At 56.1% G+C, this 18,963-nt stretch overlaps 1 protein-coding gene across 1 annotated transcript in view; it reads left to right on the forward strand.

Moving 5' to 3' along the window:
* Sulf2 (sulfatase 2) overlaps positions 1-18,963 on the forward strand; it is a gene marked incomplete in the record, with an annotated part of 101,020 nt that overhangs the window by 1,317 nt on the left and 80,740 nt on the right.

Consider the following 18,963-nt stretch of genomic DNA (forward strand, 5'->3'; position numbering starts at 1 on the left):
GGGGTGACCCGTTTGACCCCGCCGGCGGCCCTGGCTGGCGGGCGAGGACTTCCCGCCGCGCCCCAGAAGTCGCGGGGTGGGGGAGCAAGCCCGGGCCCGCGGGCCGCTGGGGCACGGCCTGCCTGACCTCTCCGGGGTAAGACCTGGAGGACCAGCGAGAAGCCAGCCCACGTGGGGCTTGTCCGGGCAGGACACGGGCAGGCGGTGGACCGGATCTCAGAGTGAGAACTCGCGGAGAGCGAAAGGACAAATAGGGTTGGAAAGGCAAACTTCCTTCCTGGCCAGGTCAGCAGCAGTTTCTTCGCCCTGCGGAGAGATGCTCTCTTCCCTGGGCTTTGGGGTTGGAGAAGGCGGGCAATGAAGCTGCGGCGATTCCTAGGGGTGTACTTTCTCTCTTTCTTTTTTAAACATTCCGTGTAGTAGCTCATTCATTCGCTCTACCCACATTTATGGAGCGCCCTCGTGCCAGCCTCCGCGTTGGCTTCCAGGGAAACGTTGAGGAGCTGTGTTAGCTTCCAGCGCCCGAAGCAGCCGGATCATTGGAGGGTGGCTGGGTAGAGAGAGGTCTGGAGTGGAACAGTAGTGAGAAATCCTGGTTTTGCAGAGTAGCCACCGTCCACAATCGCCTACCCTCCAGGGCCCTGAGGACCACGCCCCTGCATACAGTAGGCGCCAGCACACAGTAGGAAGAGCAGCACAGACCTTCACTGTGTGCCCCCCCCCCCTTGGAAGTTGTGATTCATACACCGCGTTTCTGGACAGCCTTTCCTGCAGCTTGTTTTAATCACTTTTGGAGTTAAAAGTCAATATTTAATTAACCAAGTAATTACATTCGGCTTACGTTTGAATCTGGGTGTGTGCTCATCTGTGCGTGTTGGGACACCCGCCCTCCCCCTCCATCTGTCCCCTGCCTCTTTCCCACGGTGCCCCCACAGCCTGCTCTGGAGCCAAGTCTCGGGGGTGACCAGGTTTCTGGGGGTGACCAGGCAGGTGAGACAGCTTTCCCAGAGAGACACCCCAGAGCCTGCTCTCTCCCCAAAGTTGTGTATCCGGTAGCTAATGGTGAGGGGGTCGCCTTCCTGCAGCCCCACCTCCCTTTGCTCAAGGGGGGAGGGGTGTAATTAAATCAAGCCATTCATTAAAGATCAAAGGGGTGGGGTGATGCACTGCAGACCATTCCCCTTAAGAGAGGTCGCCCCAGTCTTGCTGGGCCCTCTCCTAGAGGAAAACTCAGGACAGCTGTCCCCCATGATTTAGTGTTGGAAGAAGCAGCCCGGGCTTGATGTGCCGGCTTGACTGATAGACACGGTGGACATGTGCAGTGCAGGCCCTGGACTTCGAAGCTGAGTTTGTGTGCAGAAGGGCAGGGTGCTGGCATCGCTGCCAGGGCTAAGGGTCCGTGTGGCTTTGCACTTTGGGCTCTGTGTATACTTCTGGGGTTTTTTATTTGAATTTATGGCTTTTTGGGAAACCCTAATAATATGTTAAGTTTTTGAACTGAAGGGTTGAAGGGTGAGCTGATTGCAGAGACCCGGGGCTTGGAGGAGGCCCAGCTGCGAGTGGCTGTGTGTGTGAGCGTGTTTGTGGCTGGCTGTGACCCCACCCCAAGGACCCAGAGACAGGTCTCAGCCCCAGCGGTTCATCTGGTTTTGGATTTGGGAGCACGTTCCCCTGCCCGCTCCTGCTTTGGTGGCTGTTCCTACTTACCCCTGAGTGGGTAGGTGGGTGGGGTGGCCTGCGGTCTCCTGGGTGAGCCCCACGGGAGTACGGCCCAGTTTGTCGTAGTTGTTTCTAGACTTTGCTCCCTGAGGCCAGCAGCCCTGTGCTGCCGAAGAGTATCAGCATTTCTGAGCAGCTTGTAGTTAACTTAGGAACTACCACAGGGGCCAAAAGCATCCAGAGCACTATACATAGTAACCCCTGAATCCACATAGAACCCCTGAGAGCCAGATCTTGTGGTTGTCATCATGTAGGAAGGATACAGGCTAAACCAAGAACACACAAGCAGAATAACACTGAAAGCAGAAAGCTGTCGGGATCCCTTCAGCTCTCCCAAACCACCTCCATTTGGGGCGTCTTGGGCTTGTCTTTTAGGGTTTTCTGCCGAAAGGAAACTGCGCATTTGCTGAGTTCCTTTGCCTTCTGTGTCCGCGCGGCCTCCCTCCCCTACCCCGGCACCATGCAAAGGGAACTGGCAAACGTGGCATCCGAGAGGTTTCAGCCCTTGAAAAGACCGTGACGAGAAGCTGGACGTTCTCCCAGCGGTGCGACCCTTTTGTTGATGGTGGAGTTGCCCCGTGATGGTCCAAAGTCAGGGACACCTGACATCAGCCCTGGGCACTGTGTGTGGCCACGGAAGGGGGGGGCGATATGAACCCCCACCCACTCCCCAGCGAGGGCACCCTTCCTGGGCCTGCCTCCCCAAGGCAGCCTTGCGACAGGCCCTGGGAGGAATCTGCAGATGCCCCCATCCAGCCGGATTCAAGGCGCTATCTAATTGGGAGATCATTAAGATCATTATAATTAATTGGCATCCTGATAAATGGCATGATTGCCTAATTGGGGCGGTTGCTAGGGAACTAGGCCTCACTTGGAGCCTAGAGGGGAAGAGGCGCTAGGCTGGCCGCAGTTGGTGTTAGGGTTACAGACCCGGCCGGGAGCGGGCAGGAGGCCAACGCGCCTCACCGCCTGGGCCGGGCTCCCTGAGCAGCTGCCGTTTGCGAGAGGCAGTTGGAATATCGGTTGGGAGGGTTTTCCTAGAAGAACTATAGAGTAATCAGTTTCCTTTCTCTTGTGACCTACAGAAAGGAAAAAACCCTCCAGCCAGCTTCAGCAGCAGGGCCCCTGTTGGTTTCCGTCACCCGAAACCCTTAGGGTGGCTCCGGCATCAAGCGCAGATGGACTCGGGGCTCACTTTGTCAGAAGGGTCGGTTCCCCCCCCCCACCCCCCGTCTGTGCTCTGCCTCCATGGCTCCGACTTTCTTCCCAGCTCTGAGGCCACAGGCTCTGGCAGCTGTGGGCCCAGTGGTGAGGATAGCCGGGCTACCTGGCCACCTGCCCAGCAGTAAGATGGGGGCAAGTGACTCAACCTTCCTGTGCCTCCGTGTTCTCATCCGACAAATGGTGATGATCCTAGCACCTGTCCCTGGCTGTGGGAAAGGATGAGATGAGATCATCAGTGTCAAGCGCTTCGCGTAGCGTCTGGCTGTTATCATAATGGAGGCGCGAGATTCTCCTCCCGCCTGCGTGGAAGAAGCAGGCTTCTTTTGCGGTAACGCCCGCCCGAGCCCCAGGCTCCCCTCAAGCTGGGTGTTCTGCTCTCAGTGCAAACGAGTCACTGCCCACGGACATGAGCTGCACACGGTCGGCTTAGGGGGGACCCTTAGACCTGCTCTAACAGGGACACTGACCATGAGAACCCCAAAGGCGGGGAGAGCGCGAGCTGGGGGTCCTACGTGAAAGGGAAGCAGGTGGCCACGCTTACGTGAGTGGTGGCGGTCAGAGGGCCCGTCTACACTCCGGCTGAGGGGAGGACCCCGGGAGCATCCCCTCCACCCCTCGGCCAGGGCAGCAGGCGTCGCAGGCCTTCGCTGCGGGGATGCGGCCTGGCCCTGCTCCTGTGCTTTCTGGAGCCGGTTTGCCCAGCCCTGCACCATGAAAATCAACTCAGCGTGCTTCTTTGTGCTGTGAAACTGACCGGGCAGTGAGCAGTGCGCCCGCGTTGGCTCCAGAGGCACAGAGGTGTGGGGAGCAGGCCCCGGAGCCTGGGGCCGAGGACCTGCCTGGCTGACCGGCACCCCACCCCGTCCCCGCACACGTGGGCTCTGTGACCTCTACTGTGGCGTTAGAACTGGAACCAGCAAGAGAGGACCCTGGACTGCCGGGGGCCGAGAGGCTGCTACAGCTGGAGTCAGCGAGCTCCTGGCAGGGCTGTTTCCGAAAGCCAAAAAAGCATCTCAGGAAACAAAGTCATGATGGATGAAAGATGGCTGCATAAGGGGTTGAGATGGGGTGACTTCAGACAGGTAGGCGGCTGCAGAAGCCTCTTTAAGGGGCGACCTGCAAGCTGTGGCCTGCATTTCAGGAAGCAGCTGGCCTTGGGACGAAGTGGGGAGAGAGTGTCCAGGTAGGGGGAATAGCCAGTGCAAAGGCCCTGAGGCAAAGAGGAGGGATCCATCCAGGTCCCTTGTTCCGGATGCAAATAGAAGTCCAGAGGTCAGTGGTAACACGTTTACACGGTTGTAAATGACGTGGGAAACCACTGGTGGCTTTAAGGTAGGAAATGGCATGATTTGTGTCTCAGAGAGGTCTTGGCGGCCGCTGCAAGAGGAATGTTGTTTGCGTGGCAGCTGGGCTGCCAGGACACGGGCCATCAGCAGTCTGCTGGGAACCGAGGTGGCCTGGAGGGTGGCAACACGGAGCCGCAGTGCCAGGCGTGCAGGAGACGCCAGCAGGACTTGCTGGTGCGCTGACCATCCAGAGTGAGGGAAAGAGTAGTAGGTATCAGCCAGGGGCAACTTCGCCCGTAGGGGACAGGCGGCAACAGGAGACACTTTTGATGCTCACAAGCGTGGAGGGGCTCTCCTGGCACCTCCTGGGTGCTGCTACACGTCCTGTGTGTGCAGGACACCACTCACACATCCAGAGTGCCGAGGCACTGGGTGGCTGGTGGCCTGGTGCGAGGTGACTCCTCGGCGAGGCTGAGAGAGGCCCAGGGAGGGAGCGACCCGGACCTCAGCACCACCTGTGTGAGCCGAAGCTCCTAGGGTGGCGGATGCGTGGATCAGCAGTTGCCGTGAATTCAGGAGCGCTTGCACACCCAGGTTTCTTAAGCCTCAGGGCTGGACACGCTCATCCAGGGAGAGAATCCTGTGTCCCCGGCATGCGCCCAGCCTGTCGTGTGTGTTTGATGAATATTTCAGCACTCCCCACGCTCCCATGCCTGCTGACTTCCTGAGGGGTTCTGAAGCCTCAGGCCAGACTCCCTTAACCTCCCCCGATTCGGCGATCAGCAGACAGAGCCAAGCAGCTATGGACGCGCAGCAGACACAGGGATGGCGGCTGGTCCTGGGAGATCTCAGCCGGCAGGTAGCGCCGGCCCTCCTGGGCGGAGCCGCAGTTGATGCGGCCCTCAGAGCTGCTCCTCCACCCTGGCCCCGACCCCGGGGGATTCTTTGCAGCCGGAACAATGCAAACCGTCTGCTGCCCCTTAGTGTGATCCCCGAGCACACTGCCCGGGCCCCTGGCCTCTGACCCGTAGCTTCGCCTGGCAGAAGGCCTGGCCTGCTGTTTGGCGCACCTGAGCCCTGCTGGAGACGTCGGGAAATTCCACCCGCTGAGGACTCAGGACCTTAAGCCCAGCTTTGTGTTGGGGAGGCGGTGGGCAGGGCCTGCCCCCGGGACCTGAGCCGCACCGGAGATGTTTGGCCAGGTGGACGCCAGATGTGATGGGGAAGAATGCTGCTGACAGTTTTTTGTAACTTGGCATGTGGTGTAGAAGCCAGTGGGGACTTGATCCACCTTGGTAGCCAGAGCAGTGGAGCTTTGCACAAACCACCAGCTCATAGCAGCCTAGGAGATGCTCGAGCTTGGCTGAAAAGGCGGGTGAGGGGTGTATTTCTGACCTGCTGTCGACCCACTGTCCCCAGACTTCTGGATGCAGACCATTTGTGTGAATATTTCAGGGAGCAGGAACGTCTACCAGGATTCTTAATGGCTTAGAATCATAATCATTTGAATGTGGATCAAGCCACATTCACTTTGAGTAATAGAGGTCCCAGCTTACAGTGGAACAGAAACATTTCTCATAAAAAGTCCAAAGCAGAAGAGTCTAGGCCTTAGTTGTTAATACAACATCATCAGAAACTCAGGATCCTTTTTATCTTCTGTTCCTCTGTATTGTATCTTTGGTTTTTTTGTTTTGTTTTGTTTTCGTTTTTGTTTTTCTTCCAGTACCAGGAATCGAACTCACGACCTTGCGCTTGCCAGGCAGACGCTTTGCCGCTGAACTAAATCCCCAGCCCCTGTATCTTTGGTTTTATTGCCTCATGATTTCAATGTGGCTGCCACAGCTCCAGACATCACATCCCCCTGCAAAGTGGGACTATAGGGCAGGACTCCTTGCTGTTTCACTTTTAATCAGAGAAGAAAATCTTTCTAAGGACACCCACACTACAGACTTTGCTTTATGTCTCATTGGATGAGGGTAGGGTTTCATGCTCACCTCTAAACCAAACAGGGAAATAAAAATGGGATTCTGCTGTTTGACTTAGCTCAGTGGTTCCCAAATTACCAGGTCAAACGCTCTCTTCTTACAGCTAATATTTTTCAGGTTTGCCTGGCATAAATTTGTACATATATACCCTTTCTACACATATTCATCAAAATGGAAAGTGTGCTGGGCAGGAAAATGTGCTGGGCATGGAGGTGCAGGCCTGTAATCCCAGCACTCGACAGGCTGAGGCAGGAGGATCACTACAAGTTCAAGGGCAGCCTGGGCTATAAAGTGAGTTCAAGGCCAGCCGGAACTGCATATAAAACCCTGTCTCAAAAAGACAAACAAGCAAACAATAGAAAGGAAAGTGATTTATAATTAAATACATGCATTGCAGGACGTAAGCTCAGATACCACATTTGAAGACACTGTGAAGCAGGTGGGCTGTTGAACAGCTCAAATTCTACGAGTAATGTGGCCACAACCCATGGAATGTTCTAGAACAGTGAAAGTCTTACCCAGAGCTCCCAGTGACACACATACCCCGCCCCCGTCTCCTCTGGTGTGTCTGAAACGGTTCGTTCTTGGCAGCTTTTTGAGGCACGAATTCCTGGTGGGACACCGGAGAGTTGTGCTGGAAATGGGGCAGTTAGTCACTGGGCAGTGTCCGCAGTTACACACCGCCCTGGGACACCCCTTGATGAGGGCAGGGTCCCCCAAAAGATGGGCCTTGGAGGGGTCACCTCAGAGTTGCCCCTCCTGGCTGACTGGTGCTGGAGCAGCGACTCCGGCTGCGAGGAGTCCCAGGTTCATCAGGAGCTGGAAGGCGGCCGCAGGGGCGTCCCAGGGTCACCCTGTCGGCACAGGCACTGCAGGCTCCGCAGCCGGACACCTGCGCTCGGGTCCCACCCCAGCCCCTCTAGCCTCACGCCTCTCCGAGCCTCGCATCCCCTCGAGCTGCTGTGGGTCGGGGCCCAGTGCTTCCCGAGGGCTGGTGTCACCAAGACCGCGTCGCAGTTACCACCACTCCTATCTGGAGGGCCTTTGTTAGCCCTGGGCACCCCGCCAAACCCCTGGGTCGCCGGGCTCTCTGCCCGCGAGGAAGGCCATCGGTCTGCTGGTGACAGATGAGGAAAGTCCGGCTCAGCGGTGGCCACAGGCCTCGGGTGCCCGGGATGATGCGCCGCGGGCACGGTGTTCTCCCCTCGCTCGCTGCCCCCGCGGAGCAGAGCAGAGCAGAGCTCACCCACGCAGGGCAGAGCTTGGAAGCTGTCCCGAGCCCCAGGTGGCATTCGTCACCTCGTGCATAGGAAGGTGCTGGGGAGCAAGGCAGACCCCCACGTCTGCAGAGGAGCCCCCAAGGTCCCCAGTGCCGGCTACACACAGGTCAGCACCCTTGGGTGGGGGCCCTGACACAAGATGGCTCATCCCAGGTAATTGCCCTGACGCAGGAGAGAAGGTGCTGGGTGGTGCCTTCCATGGGGCCCTCGGGGGTGGCAGCTGCCTGCAAACACCTTCCTTTGGGGCCTGCCGCATCTGTGATGAGGTCCAGACTCCTGGCCACGTGGCTGCCTCTCAGCAAAGCTCCCTGCGACCTCGGGGCCTTTGATTGCACTGGCTGCTGTCCCCTCTCTGGTCGCCCCAAGTGTGGCTGCTCCTCATCCTTATGGTCTCAGGTCAGAGGTCACCGCCTTCTCAGGATGCCATCTTGTTTTATGTTCATGGCCTTTATCCCTCTCCGGGATTATCTCAGTGTGTGTCCCTTCTCCTCTCACTAAAAACACAGCTCCGTGGTTGTGGGGACTTCGCGCATCTTATTCCCAGCGCCCAGAACCAGGCCTGGCCCTCTGCAGGTGCCGGGAAATGTTGGTGGAAGAGAACAAGGAAGGAAGGAGGCTGGGGACCGGCTGGCTGCCGAGTCTGGAGTGAGCGTCTGGGTCTCCTTGCTTCAGAGTAGCTGTTGTTACTTGCAGACCGTAAAGGTGGGGGAGGAGAGGGCTGGCTTCACCCAGGCCTCACTGCTCGCGGAGGAAGGACTGTCCCCTTTACGCCACGCCAGGGCCAGCAAGCCCTGTGAGAGGACAGGCACGCGGGACCAGCTGGAGTGAAGGTGGGGCCCGGCGGCCAGTGGCGAGACCAGCGGCGTGACCCCAGCTCTGCTTGCTTGCCCTTGGGAAGGGGCTGTCCTGGGCTCACTGCTGCCTTTTATTAATCTACAGGCTATTTTACACCTTTCAGACAATAGTTGTCAGATTTTTAGCAGTTATGAAATTTCATTCCTTAAGAGTTAAAGTTTTCCTCTCCTGGAAAATGGGAGGGTCATTGCAGGCCACACGAAGCCTTTTCCCACTGGCCGTGTGTCCTCGGCTTTGCCGGGTCCCCACCAGTCCATGTTGCCTGAGGCCGTGGCCACGTCCGTCCCCTTTTATCATCCCACCGGCTCTCCATTTTGCTCACTGCAGAGCCGTGTCTTCTGTCCTGACGCCCCTGCCCAGAGTGGTGAGGGAGATCTGAAAGGGGAGGTGGGTTTCCTACACTGGGCCAGCATCACCCATGTGTGTTCCCTGCCCCCTGACACTGGCCCTCAAGTTCGTCTCCAGGCGTTTGCTCATGCCACACGGTCGCACTCTGGGGACAGTGCGTTGCAAATAGGTTTGTAATAATATTAGAAAAAACATCTGTTGAGTACTTGCTGCCAGGCACTTAGTCACGGGGTAACAGGGTCTGTGTCACCTCCACGTTGTAAAAGAGGAGACTGCGGTCCTGTGGGTGAGGCCCTGCCAGAACCGGAGCTTCGAGTTTGTCCCTCTTGTGCCCAGCTCACTGGTGCTGCATGAATGATTGCAGGAGTGAATGAATGAATGAATGGACCCATGAGGTTCCCCAAGTGTACTGATGAGGATGCCGTGTTGACCAGGCAGTTCTGCTTTATGTGACACTAGCCGAAGGTCCAGGCTGTGTGCAATTGACCAGCACCCGGTGCCATCCCCCCAGATGGGAGCTCGTGCGTCTCCTCCCACTGAATGCCTGCGCCCTCCTCTTCGCAGCTGCTGGGGCTTCCTCACAACACGGCAGTTGCAGGGCGGCCCAGTGCCAACAAGTGCAGAAATGAAAGCTGCCAGGTCGTAAGGCCAGAACCATCACAGCGTCTCTTCCGCCACATCCCCTGGGTCAGAGCAGGCTCATTTCATGGGGTAGAGGCTGCACAAGGGTGTGCAGGCCAGGCAGTGTGGCTTTTTAGGGTCTGCTGAAGCACTAGCCCACCACAGACTGGGTAGCGGAGTTGAACCTGGATGCCTGCAGATAAGCAGCATTCCTTACAAGATCATCCGGAGATTTGGGGAGTCCCTAGAAAGGCAGGGGACCAAGCTTAGGGAAGGACAAGAACAGGGACACCCTGGAGCTTTGGAACAGGATTGCTGTCAGCCCAGCAGGACATACGCTCCCTGCTGTCCCTCACCACCCTGGTCACTTCCAGTGAGAACACCATCGTTATCCATTCATTCCCTCAACTGTGAGAGGCGGGCACAGTGAGAGCCTGATTGGCTGATCTTGGTCACATGATTGGTGGGGTGCAAGAGATTGGGCAGCAGAGAGTCCTCAAAAGGAAGTTCACCAGACTGCAACTGGAGCCCAGAGGTGGAGCACTTGCCTAGCATGGGTTCAATCACTAGAAAAATAGGGATGATGTTGTTCAAAGAAGGGGACCGGATACTGGACAGATGAGCAGACAAGAAAAGTTTGAAATCAGTCCGTGGCCTCTGCCTAGGCAACCCTGTCCCTGGAGGAGCAGTTAGCATTTCAGAATGAATAGCTGAATGAATTTTTTAAAACGGGTGTAAGTAGAATGCCAACAGGTGCTGCTGGCTATGTGGGAGTCAGTCAGTTTCTCTCATCTCTCTCTGTCTCTCTCTTTCTCTCTGTCCCTCTCCTCCTCCCTCTCTCTCCTTCTCTGCCCCTCTGTGCCTCAGCCTCCTGGGTAGCTGGATGACGCCAGCCACCGCGCCAGCAGCCCCTTCCTCTTTCTGGTGCAGCACTGACATCCAGAACCCCTGTTGTGCCTCAGTGCCTTCATCTGAAAAATGGGAGGATTAGCGGTGGCCTCTGGCAGGGAGGGCACCTGTGTCCTGCCCAGGATGCCGGCCGCCCCTTTCTTCCAGCCCCGGCCTCAGCACGCCTGGTGACACCCAGCAAGTCCCCTCACAGCTGTGAGGCCGCAGGTCAGAGAAACTGATCCCCGCTTGCAGAGGCTGGGATCTTTTTCCCTCCTGCTGGTTTCCTTCCAGCTCCTAATTAGATTGCGCAGCATGCCTGGGTCGGAAGTGGGGCTCACTCCAGATGTTCTCCGCTCGCATCCCTAAACTTAGCAGATTATTTGGTAAAAGTTGCTTCGGCTTCCTCCCCCCCGCCTGTGGGTCCAAGCTTCTGGAATAATTGTAACGCCAGCCGTTTCCAAGGTGAGCTAATGAGCGGCTCGCCTGCTAATCGCGGAGGCTGACGGGCGAGGACGGCGTGCGAGGCCGCAGATCAGGTGGAAAGGGAAGAAATAATTGGATTATTAATACCCAGCAACCAACATAGCCTTTCATCCCTTGTATGTTCTTCCTGAAGGAAACAACACTCTCCGGACACCAAAATATGCATTCTGTAGGGGGTAAACAGGGCTGGGAAAGTGTGCAGTTCAAAAATGGGGTGGGGGCGGGCATGGCCAGGCCGGCCTGTGGCAGCCCTGCTGAGAACCAGCCCACAATTAGGTGTGAATAATGACTCTGTTCAAGTCCGACTTTATTGCTTTTGGCCAAAGGCCTTTTGCAAAAATAACTCTGTAACTCCCTGCCAGGGAAGCTTTTGTCCTCAGCTGAGACAAAGGAACAAAGAACAGAGGTGGAAATTTCTGTCTGATTCCCGCTTCCCCTAAACAGTCAGAGAAGACAGCAGGTGTGGCTTGCCCACAAGGCTGGGGCTCAGGAAGGCAGTGCCCCCTTATCTTGCCAGCCTGCCACTCACACTCCCTGCTTCTGCCGTGCATGTCTTCATTCTGGTCATTCCCACCACAGGCCCTTTGCATGTGCTTTTTCCTTTGCTTAGAGAACATTTTGTTCATGATCAGCCTGCCTCCAACCTTCTCATCTTGGCCCAAATGTTCCCTCCTCCAAGAGGCCTGCCCTGATTTACTGTCTATACTATCACTCTGTAAACTTCCTCCAAAGTTCACAGGACACCGAAATTCCTCACTTGTTGAGTATCCAACTTCCCCACCAGAATGTCAGCACCTGAAGATAGGCCTGCCTCAAGTCCTCTGCTGCTTCCCAGCATCCCAGAGAACGTGACACATTGAAGGTGCTCAGGAAGAGCAGATGGTGGTGAAGGTGCCCCAGCCGTGCTCTGAGGGGCTTTGCTTGGTGTGCTCAGTGTTTAGAACAGAGTGGATGTTTTTATGGGGTCTCCAGTGCGGCCCGGGTACCCATCTCGCTTGTAACCCTAATCCCGGGCTCTTCACTCTCCAGGTTTGTACCTGGCCCCTGGAGGCATCTGAGTTTGTATCCCTGCTTTGGACAAAGCCACTGCAGACAGGTGTCTCTCCAGAGGTGACCAGGCAGCATCCAGGCCTCAGGCCTGCCTGCAAGACTCGGCCACCCAGTCCCCCCACTGGACCAGGCCCAGGGCGTCCGTGACGTTGACTCTGGCCGTGAGCAGGTTGTTTCCCCCGCCCTCTTCCAGGCCCTCTGAGGCGCCCTCACGGTCCTCCAGGAAGCCCACTTCTTTTGGAACGAGATCCAGGGCCCCTGGCCAGCCGGACCTGACCCTCCCTGTCGCTGAGTTCCGTTTCTGCTGTTGGCGTTATCGGCGCTGTGGTTCTCAGTGGAGGCTCTAATTCCCCCTTGGGGACATTTGGCAGCATCTAGAGAGGTTGTCAGACCTGGGAGTGGGTGCTGTTCTGCATCCCTGGGGTACAGTGTGATCAGCGGGAGGCTGAGAGACCCTGGCCGGGCGCAGCTGGGGCCCCCTCCCCTGGGAGACGAGCACTTCCTTCCCAAACCAACCGACTGCAGTCAGAAGGGAAAACAGGACGGGCCTAGCACCGGCAAGCAGGCAGGGGAGAGCAGCACGCCAAGCCCCAGGCTGGAGTGCGCGGGGCGCGTCTCTTGTCACCCCTTGCAGAGGGGTCATTTGCTTCATGCCTCAAGCCCCTGCTTGGAAGCTGCTGTCTCCAGACTTTCTGGGAGCTGGCCATAAAAGCCACCTTTGGCTCTGGGCCCCGAAGGAAAACCGTGTGGTCTCGGGCCGCGGCTGGCAGGTTAGGCTGCAGCCTCCCGCCAGCCAGGTGCGGTTCACGTCCTTGAGCCCCGCTCCAACATCCCCAGGGCAAGTCTCAGTGCCTCGTCCCCCCGGGACTCCTGGACAGTGCCACGGAGACAGTGGCTCTCAGCTCGGAGGCCTATGTGCAGTCGCCTTAGTCCCTGAGAAGGGTTGGGGGCAGTTAGGGCCACTTCCCCAAATCACATGCCACATTTTGGGGTGGTTTTCTGCGCTTGTTAAGTGGCTTCCTTTCCACTTAAAAGCAAGGGAGAGGACTTTAAAACAGGAGTGGGAAGAAGTGAGCTTTTTAAAATATTTCACAAAGGTGTTTCCTTTTCTCTCACTCACTAGGAAAACGAGTTCTCAGCAGTAGAGGAGTGGCTGCTGGGGTACCTCACTCCCAGGACCAGCCTTTCCTGCCCTCTGCCCCTCAGAGCCCCCTGGACTCTGACACCATTACTTTAGCCCTTTGAGTCACGTGAGAAGGGGGTTCAGGTCACCCTCGATTTGCTGAGGCTCAGGGACTCTGGAGCAGGTGTGACGCCAGCTCCCAGCTGGAATCTGACACATCTCTCATTTCCTGAGGGGCGGGTGGGTGTTTTCCAATGGCTACAGGCCTGCAGGTTCACTGGTGTGTGACCAAGGCACCCCCATGGGGAGGTGGGGTCTGCATCCCCCTTTGGATCTGTCTGGCTGTGTATGGCCCACAGTTAGAGGACCCTGAGGGACAGCAGAGAACACCAGCAGCTCCTGGCTTTTGGAGCCCTCAGCTGCCACTTAGGAAGTCGCATGCCACCCTGAGGCCACCCTGCCAGGAGGAAGCCCAGACCACACCGTGCAGAAGCCACACACAGGTCACTGGGGACCAGCTGCCTGCAGCAGCCACCAAGTGACCCAGGCCCAGCTCCTGAGACCACTTGCACAGATGTTATAAAGCAGAGACCATTCTGCTGTGTCCCGTTTGAATTTCCGACCACGAGTGCCTGCACATAAAGAGATTTTATTCCATATGGGGGGATTCATCATACAGGATCAGTCTCCAGAGCATTTGGCAAATGCCGGTGTCCCTGTCCCTGCCATTCAGACAGCCCCTCGTTTATTCATTGCACAGCACCTGGACTCTGTCCCCTCTTGCCCCTTCGCTGCTCCCACCCTGGTCCCAGCCCCCGTCCCCTGTCCCTGGACGGTGGCAATCATCTTGCCGCCTCTTGGCATCCGCCCCCGCCACCGCGCACAGCAGAAGGACCCTGTGAGGACCTGCACCAGGTTGCGTCACCCTGGGCCCAACCGCCACCAGGTCTGCCTTGTCCACCCCACCCAGCTGCAAATCCTCACTTTGTCCCTCAGGCACGCAGGCGAGTCCCTACCTCCGAACATCTGCCTTCACTCTTCCCTGGGGCTAGAATGCTGCTCCCCAAAATATCCACAAAGCAAAAGTCTTCTCTCCACCTGTCCAAGAGCCCTTCTTGACCACTGAGTTTTAAGTAGCACAGCACCCCCCTTCGCAGCACCTCTGCTCTCCCTGCCCTCCCATATCCCCCAGGACTCACTACCCCATCTGCCATAGGGTTTATTTTGGTGTCTGATCCATGACTATTCACTTCCTGATCCCAGTATTTAGAATAAGGCATAGTAGGTGCTCAGGAAACATTTGTGAGTGGCTGGAAGAATTAGCAGCTAGGCTGTGCCAGAGGCTGGGGCTATGGGAAGAAACAGGAAAGAGGCAGCCCTGCCCAGTGTGAGGCCCGCACGAAGGGAGCACAGGCTGTGATGTGCTGTGCAAAGGGCAGAGCTGGGCCAAGGGCAGGGAACATCACCCAGCACCTCCACCGGTCAGGATCGGAACTCGTGACTCCCAGCTTCCTTCCACTCTGCCACGCCACCTTCTCTTGTCACGTGACAGCTAAAGATGAGGAGCGTTGTCTGAAGGAGCCTGCTCTTGTCCCTGTCTTCCTCTCCCATCCCACTGGCCCCACCAGCCCAGAGCTGCCTTGGAAGCCACCTGTGTCAACACTCTGCCTCCTACCAGCTCTTCCTTGTGAGCTCATTTGGTTGTAAGTGACAGAAAAGCAACTTGGAATGAACTAAGAGGAGAAAAGGGAATTTGACTCAGATCCCTAAAGAGTCAAAGAATGAGGAAGCTGACCTAGAAAGACAATAGCTCACACTGTCTGAAGGAGAAAGGGGAAAATATTGAGCTTGAAACAACCCAGAAGTGATTTTTCTCCTTGGGGTTAACTGGGTCTGCTTGTGAAATGTTGTCGGGACCCAAGTGGCTTTCAGTTCACAAAGTCACCCCTTTTGTGTATTGGCTTCCTTCTCACGTCCCGAGGCAAGATGGCGCAAGGGTCTCCGCTTTGTCACACCAGAATGATAGGGAACAAGCTGGCCACTTAGAAAAAGCAGTGCCTCTTTCTGACCAGTCAGGACATAGCCGCTGGATTACTCTGGCCAATCACTGAGGCAAGGGAGATGGAAGGCTCTGATTGGTTCAGACCTGATCACATGGTCTACTGAACTGGGGCCTGATTTAAATCATGGTCCAAGGATGGGGAAAAGAGGATCCCCAAACGAAAACGAGCAGCTGTTTTGGAAAGCTGGTTGAGAGAATGCTGAGTGGCTCCAACTCAGTAAATAACAACGCAACATTGATTGGCCACTTACTATATTCTGATTTGCTCAGGTTTCCCAATAGTAAGCTAGTTCATCCTCACAGCTGTATATAATGAATGGTGTTGTTGTTCCCACTTTATAGATGAGGTCACTGAGGCCATAAGAAGCTAAGTCACCTGCCCAACAACTCATGAGTAGTGGAGCTGAGAATTAAACTCAGGTGGCCTGGCGCAGATCCCAGCCAGGTCCTTCCGTGTTTTCCTCAAGTATATATTGATCTATCCACTTGCCTGTATCCACTCTGTTAGCTACAGGAGAGCGGAGATTTTTGCCTGGTGTTTTCACTGATGAGGAATCAGTACAGGCATGTACCTGGTGCTCAGATATTTTGAGTAAATAAGTTTTGTGGCCTCTTGACCATCTCCTCACCCAACGTGCAGAACATTTGGAAGCTCGGCTTCCTGAGACTTAGAATATATTATTTCCAAACTTGCACTGAACTCTAGCTGTGACCCATTATCCCATTCCAACAGTTTTCCATTCTTTCCGTTCCTGTTTCTCACCCCTCAGCTTCCCTGGAATCTTCCATCTGCAGTGTTTGCTCTGCTGACGGCATACGCTGTCGGCTTCCTGAGGGCAGGGACTCTGATTTCCTGCTGTTTTTTCCACAGTGCCAAGAACTGTGCCTGGCACACAGGAGCCTACAGTGTCCTGTTTGCATTGATAGTCGCTCAGGCAATGGGTTTGCTAGCCCCTGAATTTTGGCCTATTGTATGCCCTTCGCTTGATGCCCAATTTCTAGTCCAGATCCTGAGACCCGTCTTGAAACTTGACCTTTACCACCTCCCTCTCTCTGAAGAACCTTCCTTGTCCCTGGTTCCTGCTTTTGAGAGACGGCTTGGTTCTCTGCCTCCAGGGGGAATTTCACACTGGCACAGAGACTACCTAATGGGTGACCTGCTCTGAGGAGGGTGATGGGGAGAGACTGTGGCCATGGACTGCTCATGCTCCTGCCCTGTCTGGCAGCCCTAGAGAGAACAGGGCTGGAGGGGGCTGGGGATTTAGCTCAGCAGCACAGGGCCTGCCTGGCAAGTGCAAGGTCATGAGTTCGATTCCCGGTACCAGAAAAAAACAAAAAAAAAAAAGAACAGGGCTGGAGAAATCCTGCAGCAAGGAAGAAGTGGGATGCCAGGGAGTGGAAGGTTTAACAGGTGCCTGTGTGTGTTGTGCTTCTGGAAACTTCCCAGCTGTGAGGCTCGAGAGCACACAGTCCCGGCCCTCCCCCTTGGCCTCTCCCCTCCCATCTGCCTGCTGTTGGCTCAGACTCTTTCCCGGCCTGGAGCACCCTGTGCTCTGCCCTCTTCTTCAGGGTTTCTCTACATCCTGTGGGTTCTCGCACTTGGCTCCTATGAGGTTTCTCAACCCTGATTCCGTTAATACATCCCGGGTAGCCCTCCGCGGCTGTCCACAGGCAAGCAGTTCCCCTTTCTTCTTCCTGTCTACGGCGCGCATAACCTCAGGCCCTCCTATCATTCCTTGGTCTCCAAGCAAGCATGGAGAGTGGGCCTGGGGTCAGAATGTAAGTGTGGCCTTGGCCATGCTGCTTCCATGTCTTTTCAGCTTGGGGCCTGGCAGGAAGCGTGTGGTGCCCTCCAGCAACGGCAAGAGCAGAGTATGAGAAAATGAGTGATACCAATGCCTGGATGGGCTATGGCGGGAGTGTTTGCTCAGAGCGGTGTGGTTAGCGCCCAGCAACCTGCCGGGGAGGGTGCCTTGGAAGTGCCCAGCCTCTCCTCCAGCCCTCCTAACTGTAACTGCCTTCAGGGTACACAATAGCACAGCCCCGTGTCACCAGAATCTTCTCTTGAGTATCCAGTTGGCAGTTGCCACCAGCACAAGATTCACCCACTTCTAGCACCCACAGTAACCTTTCCATGGTCTGGGATGCCCTCTCATTGGCCAGACCTGGATCACATGTCTGTGTCTGGGCCAATCACTGGAGCTAGAGAGATGGGTTGTGCTGATTGGCTCCATCTGGGTCAGGTAGTCCCCCTAGGCAAGGGGGAAGGAAGCAACAATGGTCTCTCAGGACAATGAGGGGCCCTTACCAGGAGCAGGGAGGGAGAAAATTCCTAGTCACATCCATAAATATTTTGAGTGCTTGCTATGTCCCAAGCACTGTTTTGGGTGTTAGGGATACAGAAATGAACAATGCTGAAAAATACCTGTGCCTTTAGGGAGGTGACATTCTGTTGAAGAGACTTGACAGAAATAAGTAAAACAGCCAGTTGCCAGAGGTGGTAAATGCTACCAGAGAGGGCAGAGACTTCAGTTTCAGCGTGCAAAGGTGGATCAGAAGGAGGTGAGGACAGGGCCATGAAGATACTGTATCTGGGTGAAGGTTCCAAGTGGAAGAAATCACAAGTGCAAAGGTCCTGGGGTTGGGCCCACTCAGCATGTTCAAGGGGCAATGCGGAGGCCGCATGGCTGGACCCAGGTGAGGGAGGAAAGAAAGGGGTAAGGTCAGGTCTATCGCTAGGGTCGTAGTGGGCCTTTGGAAGGTTTGTAGATTGTTCAGGGCTTTTAGTAGAGGAAGACAGGCTCTTGCTTTGTTGGAACAGGATCTTCCTGGCTGCTTCATGAGAGGGAGGCTGGACGCAGCAAAGCACCGTGTAGACGAGATTGTCCTGCCTCACACACGCCAGGCCCTTAGTAATGTCTGTAAGTAGAGGGAGAGCTAGGTGGTGAGCGCGCTGGAACACAGGGGGCCTGGGTCAGTTGCTCGCCGGCATCTCTACCCACCCTGCGGTTCCTTTTCCCTCCTGTCAGGAGCCGCCGTCTGAGCCGGGCCTTCTTCTGCTCTGCCCACTTCCTCTCCCACACCCTCAGTTGCCTGATCCAAACTTCTCTCTGTGTCTTTCGTCAGATTTGGGGATCCTCAGTGACAGCAGCCCATCTGGGTCTTTCCGGGCAGGCCCGGGTGAGTTCCCAGCCGCTTCCCCACAGCTGTGGTGACCAGGACTAGAGGTCGGCGATCACCCCAAGACCCTCTGTAGATCAGCAGATGGATTCAGAAGCAGGAGCCCTGTCTCTAAGTACTCGGGACATCAGCTGCGCCCAGAGATGTCCTGCTGGTCTGGGGCCCTTCGCTGAGTCCTGTGAGAAAGCACTGGACAAAGAGGAGGTGCTGGACAGACCTCCAAAGAGCGGGTAGGACAGGCAGTGTCTGTGGGGTGGCTCAGGTGTTAATCAGCAGCACTATGCGATTCACCACAGACTCCCGTGACAGCCACTTGGAATGTTTTACTAAGAAGGAAAGGGGGCGCGTGCAGAATCCCTTGTGTCATTTTTAATTGATTCCTTCAGCATCCGGAGAGAGGCTGGCACGAGGCCAGGATGAGTCTGAGCCAGGGGAATTCATCAAAAATCGACCCACTGATGACTTGATCTGATGAAATAATTAGCTCCTGTTACCCTGCGCCCTGGTTGCGGAGCTCTGACTCCATCCGCAGGAAGGAAGGGCGTCCTGTTGGCAGGTTAGGCCCTCCGGAGGAGGGGGACCAAGAGGGAGGGAGCCGGGACCGGAACCCAGAAACCCAGCTGATAGCGCTCTGGCCCAGGACTCCCAAGACACTGTATCTTCCGGCTCCGCCGTACCCACACAGTGCAGCCCCCAAGCCAGAAAGGCCCTCAGAGAACACCTGGCCACCTGCTGCCTTATTTGGCAAAGGAGGAAACTAAAGCCAGGGTGTTCGTTATGGTGTGTGTCTCGATGGCCCCCAAAGCCTCATGCGGTCATAGGTGGGGCTTTTTCAGAGGTGGCTGAACCTAGAGTG

The sequence above is a fragment of the Chinchilla lanigera genome, unplaced genomic scaffold (genome assembly GCF_000276665.1).
Source record: "Chinchilla lanigera isolate Chin_1 unplaced genomic scaffold, ChiLan1.0 scaffold00044, whole genome shotgun sequence".
In the NCBI taxonomy this organism is placed as follows: Eukaryota; Metazoa; Chordata; class Mammalia; order Rodentia; family Chinchillidae; genus Chinchilla; species Chinchilla lanigera.